General features: G+C 38.7%; 1 protein-coding gene across 2 annotated transcripts in view; it reads left to right on the top strand.

The window, feature by feature from the left end:
- The window catches only part of RNF115 (ring finger protein 115), an 86,188-nt gene that overhangs the window by 1,101 nt on the left and 71,202 nt on the right, over positions 1–13,885 (top strand). The gene's annotated exons all lie outside the window — the stretch shown is intronic.

Here is a 13,885-nt window from a genome sequence, read left to right as displayed (position 1 = left end):
TTGTCCTGTTGCCCGTGTCTTATAGCATCACCTCCTTTACTTGTCCCCTTCTCCAATCCTGCCTATTTACTTAATAAAAAGATCCAGGACAGAATGCTGGGGACCGCATCCTTTGACATAAAATTGGTTTTCACCAGTTTTCTGCCAGACTGTCTGTTAGCCTCTAGAGAGGTAGTGCTGTGGTTGTAAAGAATGTGCTTCTGCAGCAGGCGAGCCGGCTACAACCCTTCAAACCCAGCTCTTTTGGGTTGGGTTATAAGCTACTGCAAGGGGACCCACAGGGATGAATGGTAATTCTGCCCTTCGCCAGCCATCTTTAGAATCAGTTACGGTCGTTCTTTTCCTTGGCAGTATCCAGGTTCAGCCTTAAGACAGGGTGGCTACATCAGGACTCACCTCCGTGTTTATAGTGTCTCCGATGCAGTCTGTGAGAAAGCCTGCTAAAGTATGTCTGCTTGTCTTATTTCTTAGAAACAAATGAAGTCTAGTGAATTAAGGGTATTAAGGGCCTAAAGGGTATTTAGCCTTTTCACCTAAAAGTTGGCACTTTTCAGGCTTCTATGGCATTTTCTTTCCTCTGTTTTTGCCCCACCCCCAATAACTCCAGGGTCATAGTTGCATCTATGTGGTATTTCACTTTTGCTTGCTGATTGGGTTGTGTATGTGTGTGCACACTTTTTGCCATATTTCAGTGCTAAGAAGAGCCGATGCCTTGTTTTTTTTTCTTTTTTGCTTGTTTTTGTTTTTTGTTTTTTTTCCTCTTTTTGCCAGCAGACACCAGAGCCTCCAGAAATCTCTCTTAACCACAGAGAGGGAGCCTGGGATTCAGCCGGTATGTGTGACCAGTGACAGGCTGAATGTGATGCCTTGTTGAACATTGGGGTCTTCCAATGTTTAAGTGCTGTTTGCTGTTTGCCTTTAAAAATGAGAAAACAGTCTAACTTGCCACAATTTCTTCTCTTCTCAAGTCCCCACTTCGTGCTCTTGAAAAGAGATAGTTTGAAAGACTTAGTAGGTGTTTTTTTAAGTCTTAGTTTGATGACTTTTTAGTCTCATTTATTTTCTGTCATACCCGATTTGTAAGTTGAAACCCAATGCAATTAAATATAACTGAATACTTCCGGTGTACATATTAGTTTCTCAGCTGAAAGTCCTGGGGGCAGTACCAAGGAATACATGGTTCCTGCCCTTAAGGACCTCACAGTTTTGTTGGAAAGACCAGACAAACATGGAAAAAAGTAACAACATAGGTGAATGAGGATGGATAGTTCATGGTTTAGAATTCAGTGAGAAGGGGAATACGGGAGCGTTGGTGATGTGAAGTCAGGGAAGAAGCGACAGTTGAGATTGCATTTAGATTGAGTTTTGAAGGATTGGTAGAATTCAGATTGAGGAGAGTAGCTGGACTGCAGTAGAAAAGAGTAAATTGAGGAAGAAGGAAGAAACGCTTAGTAAATCATTGTTGTCATTCATTTTTAGAAAAAGGTGCAGTGTAGTCAGGGGTGTGGTTTTGATTCACAGATGAGCCAGCGAGTTTCATCTTGTTTCCTGGCCATTTCTATATCCTTAACCCTAGACTGTCACCTTGAACATGTTGGTTGTAAGAACGATCAGGTCAGTAAGTATCTGATTCAGTACAAACTTGACTCTGCTACTGAAAAACCAACTCAAACACTGGTAAGTCACTAATCTGATTTCCATATACATAGGAAAACATTGAAAAGTTTTTTAAAAGTAATTTTTTTAATGTAAACTTGAGATTCCTTTCATTGTAAGTACTTAGCATACAGTCGGCATGCGTTGTTTCTTGAACTGGACGAATGTTATGGGAAACCAGATGTCTTTCTGAGGGTATACAGAGCCAGGTTTTCTGGAATAAAGCTCTACTTTGTCTAGATTTAGTTTGCATCTCAAAAGGGTACTTACTCTTGTGCTAGTTGGATCACAAGAACAGTCATCCCTGAGTGCTGTCCTTTCTGAACACCAGAAGTGGACTATTGAGTTTTATTGTCAGCTTTTAATGAGCTAGTGCTAGGTGGGTTTCTTGACCCAGTCAGTGGGAAGAAGGCCTGCTTCAGAACCACCTCATCTCTTGCCAATTTATTCACCCTGTAGAATCATAATGGTGTTCAGTGGGACTAAGTTGCAAGGTTTTGGAACTCATTTCTTTTGCCTTCCCCAATTTCTAGGGTATAGAATTTCTTTAAAATAATTTTTTTAAATATTTATTTATTTTTGAGAGAGAGATAGCATGAGTTGGGGGAGGGACAGAGAGAGAGAGAGAGAGACACAGAATCTGAAGTAGTTGTGCTGACAGCTCAGAACCGGACGTGGGGTTCGAATCCACAGACTGTGAAATCATGACCTGAGCCAAAGTCGGATGCTTAACCGACAGAGCCACCCAGGTGCCCCTAGGGTACAGAACTTCTATTCATTTGGAAGTGTGTGCAGGTAATAGCAATAGCTTACCCAAACGGTTTAGCCCTGAAACTCCCCTTAGGTTTTTGTTTATTGTTTTTCTTGTCAGACCTACTACTATGAAAGATTCATGAGCCCAGCTAACTTTAATGTCTGTATTAAAATAATTTTGGTGATAACGTCTGAGAGAGATTGGAGTATGCCTAATGTTCTATAGGTTAAACCAAATTTAGTTGAATAAATTTGGTGAAATAACACGTCTTACTGCTAACCCTGATCCATCCATTTTAGCTTTGTGTGTCTTTGGTTTGGATACTCCCAGATAAGAGAAGAAAAGATTCGTTTAGAAAAAAGATACAAAGAAATGAGGAGAAATAAAAAAAGAGAATTTTAGAATGAAAATATATTCAATGGTACTGTTATCGTTAGACTTCATCAAAGAGTCTCTATTCAAGAAGTGACTATGGATTTAGGAACTTCTCTTACTGAAAAGTATTTCCCTGTTTACAGTGAAAATAATTTCAGTGAAATTTGGATTTTAAAATAAGAGAATTTGATTATATGGTTTAAAGCCTTTAAGGTTTCAAGTTTACATATGATTGGGTAAGTGGCATTGTGTATTTTTGGGTAATTTAAAATTATTTTCAAGTCACAGCAGAAGCTTCTACCTCACCTGATGTCCTATCGAGAGACCATGTGAAGCCGAGGCTAATGGGGATACTATGCTACATTGAGGGATGACTGAGTAGTACCATATAGGGCTGTGTCATGGAATGTAAAGGTGTCATTCCATCCGCACATTACCCTGCCCCTCTTTTAAATCAAGGCCAGACAGTATTACCTGAGATGGAATCTGGTAGGGTTTTCATTAAACAGGTGAGAGAAATCATATGCAGAGTAAACTCCTTTTGGTATTGATGAAATGAGGGTGTTTCTTAAGTGTTTTATGGAGATCAGAGTATCCAAATCCGGAAAGAGACCAGTCTAATTAAGGACTGCCAGTGTATTCCCTCTGAGACTCTGCCTGAAGGAACTAACAGGCTTCTCTCACATCTCCTTATTATATCACCTTTGCTCTAATAAAATGTCATTCTTGTCAATAAGTAATGTTACCTTCTTTGGTTCTTTACCAGGTACTATACGAGGGATTATCGTTGTGTGCTTATAATAACTCTAATACAGGAAAACTTTCTAACCACTCCATAATAAGAGTAGCTAAAGAGTACAGTTCTTGTTTTAATTAAAAAAATTTTTTTTAAAGTACATTTCTTAAAGATTTTGTGACTCTTAAAACTCTAAGCCTACTGACTTTGCTATTTAAGTTGCATGATTCATACAAAGATCCCAGAGCAGTGTCCATGTAATGTTAGTAGTGTTACCGAACTTTGGAAAGGAATTTAGTGATACGAGCTGGGCCGGAGAGGTTTTATTTTTATATTTTTATTTTTATAAGTTTATTTATTTTTGAGAGAGATTGGCGAAGGGTCAGAGAGGGAGAGAGAGAATCCCAAGCAGGCTCCCTGCTGTCAGTGTGGAGCCCTACGCAGGGCTTGAACCCATGAACCATGAGATCATGACTTGAGGTGAAATCAAGAGTCAGACAGTTAACCAGCTGAGCCACCCAGATGCCCCTGAGAGGTTATTTTTATTTTATTTTATTTTATTTTATTTTATTTTATTTTATTTTTATTTTATTTTTATTTTATTTTATTTTATTTCTAAGTATTTATTTTGAGAGCATGTGTGCATATGCACGTGCACGTGGGGGGAGGGGCAGAGAGAGAGGGGGAGAGAATCCAAAGCAGGCTCTGTGCTGTCAGCACAGAGCCCCACTGGGGGCTCCATCCTGTGAACCATGAGATTGTGACCTGAACTGAAATCAAGAGTTGTCGCTCAACTGACTGAGCCACCCAGGTACCCTGTGAAGTTTTAATTACTAGATATCTTGGATTCTGCCATTGGTGACTCACCAGCTAAAAAGTCTGCTTGATTATCTAGTACTATGTAGCAGTTGCTTATAAATATTGCTTGAATGATAAGTTGAATACCCAATGTTTTAAAAGTAGTGGCTTTAGTGTTCTGAGGTCTTTATCAAAAAGGTGCCAGTGCTATAAGATACTACCATGTGAAGTTTCAGTATACAGTGTCAGTAAATATAGTCCCTGCCAGGATCTAGAAATAAGAAATACGTATTCTTATAAGTAGAAGGCTAGCTCTGGCCTTGAAATCTTACTGATATGTAGGCATGTATATATTGGGGAAATCTTGGGATTTTTTTCAGTATGAGGAAAAACAAAAATATTAAACTTACTGCAGATAAAATCCCTTGTACTTTTTTGGGAAGTACCAACTGGATTCTAATACTTTGTGTTTCTTTATGTTTATTTGGCTTTTTATGACCTTTAGGTACACTCAGGGAGAAAATGCTATAGTCATATTATTTTGAAGAGGAAAGAAGGCGTGGATTGCTTCTAATTCTTTATATATACTCAAATTAGAAGGGGTCTAAGAATAAGCCTGTGACTGCTGACTTCTTTCTCTTTTTCTTAAGTTGATTTATTTATTTAGAGAGAGAGTATGTGCCAGAGCCCATGTGAGAGAGGGGGAGAGAGAGGGAGAGAGGGAGAGAATTCTAAGCAGGCTCCATGCTGTCAGTGCAGGCCAGAGGTGGGGCTCCAACTCACAAACCAATCAGTGAGATCATGACCTGAGTTGAAATCAAGTGTCTGACGCTTAACCTACTGAGCCGTCCAGGCGTTCCATGCTGACTTCTTTTTAATCTCTTCACAGTTTAATAATGAGCAATAAAGGAGACAGTGTAAAGCAGTGGTTCTCAACTGGGAGCAGTTTTGCCTCCCAGGAGAACATTTGGCAGTGTCTATTGACATTTTTGGTTGTCACAATTGTAGAGAGGGGGAGAGTTGTTCCTGGCATCTAGTGGATAGAGGCTTGGGATGCTGCTAACATGCTGTGCACAGGACAGCTCCCTACAACAAAGAATTATTGGGCCCAAAATGGCAAGAGAGTGGAGGTTGAAGAACCATGGTGTAGAAGGATAAAGAGATTGTCTTCTTGTGTCCATGGTGCTTACGGTTTTGTTCTGATGTGGCTTTTTTTCTCCCTAATTTTAGGATCCTGATGAGAATTTTCAGTAAGATAATTGAGACCATATAATTTTAGCCAAAGCCCTGATGACAGGGATTATTTAGGACAGCAATTAGTGATGCTGTTCCATTATAGCTGTATCTGTTGGGGTCACTTTCTCTCCTTGTGGTTACTGAGACCAGAGGAATTGGATTACTCCTCTCAAGTTACACACTGTAGGGTAACTTCTAAAAGAAAAGTATCCACATTTTTTGTCAGTTGGGAATTAATTGAGGTAGTAACACGACTTGTAACTTAGTAAGACACCTGGAAATTCCAGTTTGAAAACAAAGCAAAAAGCAGACAACAAGCCTAACTTTTAGGTTCTTTATAGCTCATCTTACCATCATTCAAGTTTTAATTTCTCTCATTCTCTTACAGCTCTCTTAGAAGTTTTATGAGCTCAGGAGATTTTGTGTTTAAACGTCTAGTGTCTTTTTTTTTTTTTTTTTTTTGAGAGAGACTGAGACAGTGTGAGTGGGGGAGGGCAGAGAGGAAAAGGGATCGAATCCCAAGCAGGTTCCATGATGCCAGAGCAGAGCCTGATGTGGGGCTTGAACTCACTAAACCGTGAGATCATGACCTGAGCCAACACCAAGAGTCGGACGCTGAACTGATTGAGACATACAGGCGCCCCTAAACTTTTAGTGTCTTTAAACTCTTGGCAGAGAGGGTGAATTGAATTATCAATCTTTGTTCTGATACTAATTCACTCAGCTGACCACAGCTGAAACACCAGACCCTCTCAGTTTACCTTCATATATATGACTGTAAAATAATATTGGTATGTGCCTCTTGGAAGCCTGAGCATTCAGAGAAATGGAGGTATGTAGTCTTGGATTGAAAGGTAGTGTAGGAATGAGCAATAGTTATTCGTGGAGAAATAGGACCCTACCATAGTATAAATGTTTTTTAAAAAATATGTTTATTTTGGGAGAGAGCTTGCCTGAGCAGGGGAGGGGGAGAGAGAGAGAGAGAGAGAGAGAAGAGAAGAGAAGAGAAGAGAAGAGAAGAGAAGAGGAGAGGAGAGGAGAGGAGAGGAGAGAGAGAGAATCCCAAGCAGGCTCTGAGCATTCAGTGCAGAGCCGATGGGAGTGTGGGTGGGGGCTTGATCCCATGACTCTGGGATCATGACCTGAACCAAAGTCAAGAATCTGACGATTATCCAACTGAGCTACTCAGGTGCCCCTTAGTAGAAACATTTTGGGTAGTTCTTCTCACAGTTTCACTTGCAGAAGTTTAGGTTAGATTCTGAAAGATTTTTAAATCCTTTTTTTTAAGTTCAGCTGTTAGCAAGTCAGAATTCCTTAGAGGTCTGCAGGTGCATGTATATCAAATAGAAGTGAATTGGTTCTGGGGGCGCCTGGGTGTCTCAGTCAGTTAAGCGTCTGACTCCTTTTTTTTTTTTTTTTTAAAAGTTTATTCATTTATTTTTGAGAGAGACAGAGAGAGGGAGAAATTGTGTGCGGGGGGAGGGGCAGAGAGAGAGAGGGAGAGAGACAATCTGAAGCAGGCTCTGCCCTGACAGCACAGAGCCTTATATGGGGCTTGAACTCACCATGAGATCATGACCTGAGCCAGTCAGATGCTTAACTGACTAAGCCACCTAGGCCCACCCCTCCTCTGACTCTTGATTTCAGCTCAAGTCATGATCTTCAGGTTCATGAGATACAGCCCCATGTGGGGCTCTGCACTATGAGCATGGAGCCTACTTGACATTCTCTGTCTCCCTCTTTCTCTCTCTGCCCCTTCTCTGAGTGTGCTCGCATGCATGTGCAAGTGCTCTCTCTCAAAATAAATAAATATATAAACATTAAAAAAAAAAAAAAGAAATGGTTTTCATTATTTAAACTGAGCATACTTTTCTTGCATGTTAAATAGATTGTGCAGCCTCTTTTTCCGAATAGGCCAGTTAGTTTTGTTTTCCTTGAAAATCTGTTAAGGTGGGTCATCTCTCTCCTTGACAATTTCAGCAAGTGTCACAGAGAAGTTCTTATAGACAGTGTATCCTGTATTCACCTCTTTGTCACTCACTCTGATGTTGTCTAGATTTGAAATGACTTTAAACCTAGAGAACCATCTTCCAATAAAGATTCCATTATGTTTACTTTTCACCATGCTTCGAATATATATTCTCAAAATAAAGAGAACATTTCATAGTTACATGCCCTTTTCTACCTCTTTCTGGGTTAACTGAGATCTGCAGGTATCCTACAGTGATGCTGATCTTCTAGCCTCGTGGTTCTCAAACCTATCAGACTCAGTGCCCTCTTTTGATAATAAATATTTTGAAATGCTCTTTAATGAAATGAAATTCATATAGTACAATTTCCTACACATACAGTTTTTTAAAAGATAAAATAATTCTCTTATTGTAAGATAAAGGATAAATAAAAAGAAAACAATTCATGATAAAATGATACATATTTCAGTATGTAAGTACTCAGCTGTCCATAATGAAGGTATGTATAATATACTGGATGTTGGCACCAAACGTAGACGTAACAACTACCTGAGTAGACGTTAAAAGAATATTTGTGGGGCACCTGGGTGGCTCAGTCGGTTGATCTTCTGACTTAGGCCCAGGTCATGATCTCATGGTTGGTGGGTTTGAGCCCCACATGGGGCTCTCTACTGACGGTTCAAAGCCTGGAGCTTGCTTCGAATTCTGTGTCTCCCTCTCTCTCTGCCCCTCTCCCACTCATTCTCTGTCTCTCAAAAATGAATAAACGTTAAAATTTTTTAAAAATATTTGCAACTTTAATTTTTTTTAACGTTTATTTTTGAGAGAGAGAGAGAGCACAAGCAAGCAGGGGAGGGGCAAAGAGAGAGGAAGGCAAAGAATCTAAAGCAGTCTCCAGGCCCTGAGCTTTCAGCACAGAGCCCCATCAGGGCTGGAACTCAAGAACTGTGAGATCATGACCTGAGCCAAAGTCGGATGCTTAACCAACTGAGCCACTCAGGTGCCCCAAGAGTATTCGCAACTTTAATACCATGATATGCAAACCACCAGAATGGTGAGCAATTCTTAGAAAAGGCCCAAATAAAGTATATCTTTCTCTGCTTTTACTCAGTTGTTGTTTTTCTGGACATTTAATGCATATTAAAATTATGCAGAAAGACTTGGTGTTTATATATAGAATGGAGGTAGGACCTAGGCTTTCATAAAGATGTTTTTTTAATCTCCTTAACTATCCATATGAAGTTTGAGAATAAAAATATTTGTGCTGAAGTTTCCTGTGTTTTCCTGCCTCTTATCCATTAAATGTCAGTAGCATTTTTTAAATTGCTCTGACAGCTGAAACACTTCAATAGATATTTGAAATGTCCCCTAGATGATTGTATTCTCCTCATTGGGATGCCTTCTAGTCATACAGGAAAACATTTTCCCATTTTATCACTTATTCTACTTTTCTTTTGCTTATAATTTCCTATGTTAGTGCAATATTTTCTACATATTGAAAGATTCAGAGTTTGTCCTTTAGATTTGGTTTACTTTTAGACAATTCTTCATTTATACCTTTAGATTTCTCTTTTCCTCACCACTGTTAATATTGCTGCTTCCTTGTTCATCAGTGGTTAGAACAGTGCCTGGTGCGTAGTATTCATTCAATAAGTATTTGTTGAATGAAGGAATTGTAATTGTAGGCCTTTTCTTTTTACTACTCTTTGCTTTTGTGTACATGTTGAAAATCATGGGGATACTAATGTTCATAAAATACCCTAAAACAGAGCACAGACGTGTCAACTAATGAATAAAAGTTTGACTCAAAGCAGCGGTCTAACGGACTACTTACCATTAGTTAGGGGGAGGGCAGAGTTGAGCCTCTTGTATTTTTGAATGTAGCTTTGTTTTTATATCTGACAGCTTATAAACAGAAGAACTTCCCATAGTTACCTACCATACATATGAATAGCTGATTGGCCTTTTTTTAAGGTTTATTTATTTATTTTGAGAGAGAGGGTGTGTGAGCAAGCACAAGTGGGGAAGGGGCAGAGACAGACGGAGAGAGAGAATCCCAAGCAGGCTGCATACTGTCAGCACAGAGCCTGATTTGGGGCTGGATGCCACATTGTGTGGGTCTGGATGCTGCTCTCTGAGGTCATGACCTGAGCCCACATCAAGGTTCAGATGCCTAACTCACTGAGCCACCAGATGCCCTTTAGTAATTATTTGTCACGGAATTTGTTGAATGGAATTTAGCTGCTTCTAGTGAATCTTCTGTGATTTAAGTGGTAGTGTGAGGTACTTTATTCTCAAAGTTATTAAGCTAATTGGTTCTCTGATTTTCATCTATAGTGTCAGCTGTTACGTTCTGATCTTGTTATGGTCACTGTTGAATGTTTAGAGGCATTAGTATTCCTAGTTAAGATAAGTTTGAGCAATAGAAATTTTGTACCTTAAGCCTGTTGGTTTGAAAAAATTGTGGTTAATTTTGATTGTTGGTGTAGTGTGAAAACTATAATGGTACAATTACTTTTTGTTTAATAACATGTAAATAGAAAATACAGCAAATTAATTTTCACTGCTAGTTTTAATTTGCATGTTTTAGGTTAAAAAGTGGTCAAAGGTAATGTTTATAAGTGAGAATCATTAAAGTGTTGAATTCCCTAAATTTTTCAACCTTACCAATCACTAAAATTACTGGTTATTCTGCGCCAAGTGTAGGTGCTGATTCAATGAGGGAGACTTGTTTTAAGATTATACTGGCATTCTTTTTAACATACGGTCAATATAAGATGAGCAGATTGAGGGGTGCCTGGATCACTTGGTGGAGTGTGTGACTCTTGATCTCGGGGTTGTGGGTTTGAGCCTCACGTTGGATGTAGAGACTATTTAAAAATAAAATCTTAAGGGGTGCCTGGGTGGCTCAGTCAGTTAAGCATCCGACTCTTGATTTCAGGTCAGGTCACGATTTCATGATTGGTGAGTTCGAGCCCTGCATTGGGCTCCTCACTGTCTATGCGGAGCCTGCTTGGGGTTCTGTCTCTCCCTCTCTGTCTGCCCCTTCCCTACATGCTCTCTGTCTCAAAATAAATAAACTTAAAAAAAAAATCTTAAAAAATAAAAGATGAGCAGATTGAGAGTTCCCATGGTTTTTAATAAGTCCAATAGATAGGTTTATCATCTTGTAACACTATTGCTATAAAATAAAAGGGAAGTATGTCTGATTCTCTTCCTGAGTGTAATTGAGTCTGGATATTTTCAAAAAATTTTTTTTGTTTTAATGTTTATTTATTTTTGAGAAACAGAGACAGAGCACAAGTGGGGGAAGGGCAGAGAGAGAGGGAGACACAGAATCTGAAGAAGGCTCCAGGCTCTAAGCTGTCAGCACAAAGCCTGACATGGGGCTTGAACCCACGAACTGTGAGATCATAACCTGAGCTGAAGTCGATGCTTAACCTGCTGAGGCGCCCCGAGTTTGGATGTTTTCTTTGAGACTACACGTATATTCTGTGAAGAATATCACTTAGAAATTGGTTTGTGTTTGATAATAACATCAAAATATATAGGCACTATATCATGCAGTAATGGCAGTACTCTATTTGCATTCATTCAAGAACTATTCATTGGTGCCTACTATATTTTCGGAACTGTACTAGGAAGACTGTGTCCAGAAGTAAGGAAATTCATAAAATGTTGGGATAAGTGAGTAGTGGAATTAGGATTTAAATATTTCCTCCTCCCTTTGACTTTATGTTTAAAGATTAAAATAAGGTAGACATCTTAAGATTAGAGCAAATGTTTTTGCCCATTTTAGGTCTGAGATCTGTTTAAAAGGATAGGGTTTTCAGAATAAACAAATTGGTGTAAACTATAGAACTAACCATTCATTAGTTCTCCTTTTACAACTGTTATCAGACCTTTCTATAAGTGGTTTAACTTATTATGTGTAAAAAATATTATAGCACTGTGGGGGAAAAAAGTTTTATTTTAACCTTTAAACAAATTACTGAATCTTTCAAGAGCCTTAATTTTCCTTGCTTGTAAAATGAAGCAGTTGTGTTTATTCCTCTCTGTGGTTTAGTGATTTGAGCTTTTGGGTATTTTGGGATTTTGTATGAAGGAATTTTGTTCTGTAATTTTTCCACTTAGATCATGTGATATCCACTGAATTATTCTTACTGGGATAAAGATTTTACTTCTGAATTGAATCTCCTTTGTAAGCTATAAGCTATGTTCTCTTGTTTTATGATAATGAACAATCTTGAAAATGTTAGGATTGAGGACATCATAATATAAAGCAATGCCAAGATTTTTCTTTGTTAAATGAAACAGAACACATCTTAACGCTGGTAATGTTGATTGAATAAAGTAAAACCTTTTTGAAGACTTTTGATTCAGTGACAGGTAAATTTGGCCTGGGATAATTTCTTTATTAGGACTATTTTATAAAATCTTTCTTTGTTTCTTTTATTAAAAAGAAAAAATTTTTTAATGTTTATTTATTGGGAGACAGAGAGAGACAGAGCATGAGCATGGGAGGGGCAGAGAGGAGAAATACAGAATCTGAGGCAGGTTCCAGGCTCTGAGCTGTCAGCACGGAGCCCAATGCGGGGCTTGAACTCACAAACTGCGAGATCATGACCTGAGCCGAAGTCGGACGCTTTACCGACTGAGCCACCCAGGCGCCTTTGTTTCTTTTATTTTTAAAGTTCTTCAGTTAACTCATTATTTTCTTACTTTCTAAAGGTCAGTGACTACTTTTATCAACCAGTTTGTATGTGATATTTCCTGTCCTAGGATATTTCCTGTAGTAAATTAATCATATTTGTAAAGTTCTCTTATCTCATTGATGGAGTGTCTTCACTATTATATTTTGATAAAGAGGTCTGCATCAGAGGTTCTGGGATTGCTTTGTGGGTACATGGTAGAAAGGAGGGCAGTGCTAAATTATTTTATTTAAAAGTCTCTTATTTAATGTAATCTAAAATCTTTTAAAAAATCTTTTAATCTTAAAAATATTTTTTAAAATCTTTTAAAAACATAATCTAGTGGCGCCTGGGTGGCTCAGTCGGTTAAACGGCTCAGGTCATGATCTCGCGGTCCGTGAGTTCGAGCCCTGTGTCGGGCTCTGTGCTGATGGCTCAGAGCCTGGAGCCTGTTTCGGATTCTGTGTCTCCCTTTCTCTGACCCTCCCCCATTCATGCTCTGTCTCAAAAATAAATAAACGTTAAAAAAATTTTTTTAAAAATGTAATCTAAATCTTTATTCCTGGGGTGCCTGGATGACTCAGTGGTTAAGCGTCCGACCTCAGCTCAGGTCATTATCTCGCGGTTTGTGGGTTGGAGCCCCGTGTTGGGCTCTGTGCTGACAGCTCAGAGCTGGGAGCCTACTTTGGTTTCTGTGTCTCCCTCTCTCCCTGCCCCTCCTCTACTGTGCTCTATCTCTCTCTCTCTGTCTCTCAAAAATAAATAAATGTTAAATTAAAAATTATAAATCTTTATTCCTATATTTTTAGTTTTAAATTGATAGTTTTATTTATTTTTTTAAATTTTCTAAATGTTTATTTTTGAGAGAGATAGAGCGTGAGTGGGGTAGGGGCAGAGAGAGAGGGAGACACAGAATCTGTAGCAGGCTCCAGGCTCCTAGCTGTCAGCACAGAGCCCGACGCAGGGCTTGAACTCACGAACCATGAGACCATGACCTGAGCCCGACTGAGCCACCCAGGCGCCCCTAAATTGATACTTTTAAAATGAAATGACAGTGATAGTAGCTGATGATTTTTTAAAAATGATTTTACTTGGCAAAATAGAAAAGTTGACAGTCCTGGGTGTGAGTTCTTAACTTTTCAGTTTTAAAATTGAACTGCTTTATGGAATCTCAAAATCTGGAAATCAGTCTAAGTCAGTGTTTCTCAAAACCGTGTGCCTGGAGACTTAACTGTGCATTCAGAATCCTGGTAAAATGCTACATACTGAATCATCATCTTGTCTCCATTCCTCCATTTCCCCTTTTCTGACACAGAGTGGCATATTAATGGTTCTGAAAAATCATTCAGTGAAGCAACACACTTAATAATATTATTTAATCCAGCCTTTTCCAGATGTTTTTTCTTTTTCTTTATAGACTTTATAGACTACATGGTTTGGGAAATGTTCCACGTTAAAATTGCTGAGAGGAATTTATTAGAATCTACAATTTGTTGAAAATGTTATGTTCTAGATACTATTTCATTGATGAAGTGTGACTTGCCCAACATCACACAGTTGGTTTGTTTCTTTGTGCTTCTAGTCCAGTTTTGTTTAAGCTTCAGATTCACTGCTTTTAACCACTGAGGCTCTTCTGAAATATTGCTCAGTTCTTATTTTGAGGCTAAGT

Source organism: Puma concolor, chromosome C1, assembly GCF_028749965.1.
Source record: "Puma concolor isolate L17-30 chromosome C1, mPumCon1.1.hap2, whole genome shotgun sequence".
NCBI classification, from domain to species: Eukaryota; Metazoa; Chordata; class Mammalia; order Carnivora; family Felidae; genus Puma; species Puma concolor.
This window is presented reverse-complemented; position numbering and strand designations above follow the sequence as displayed.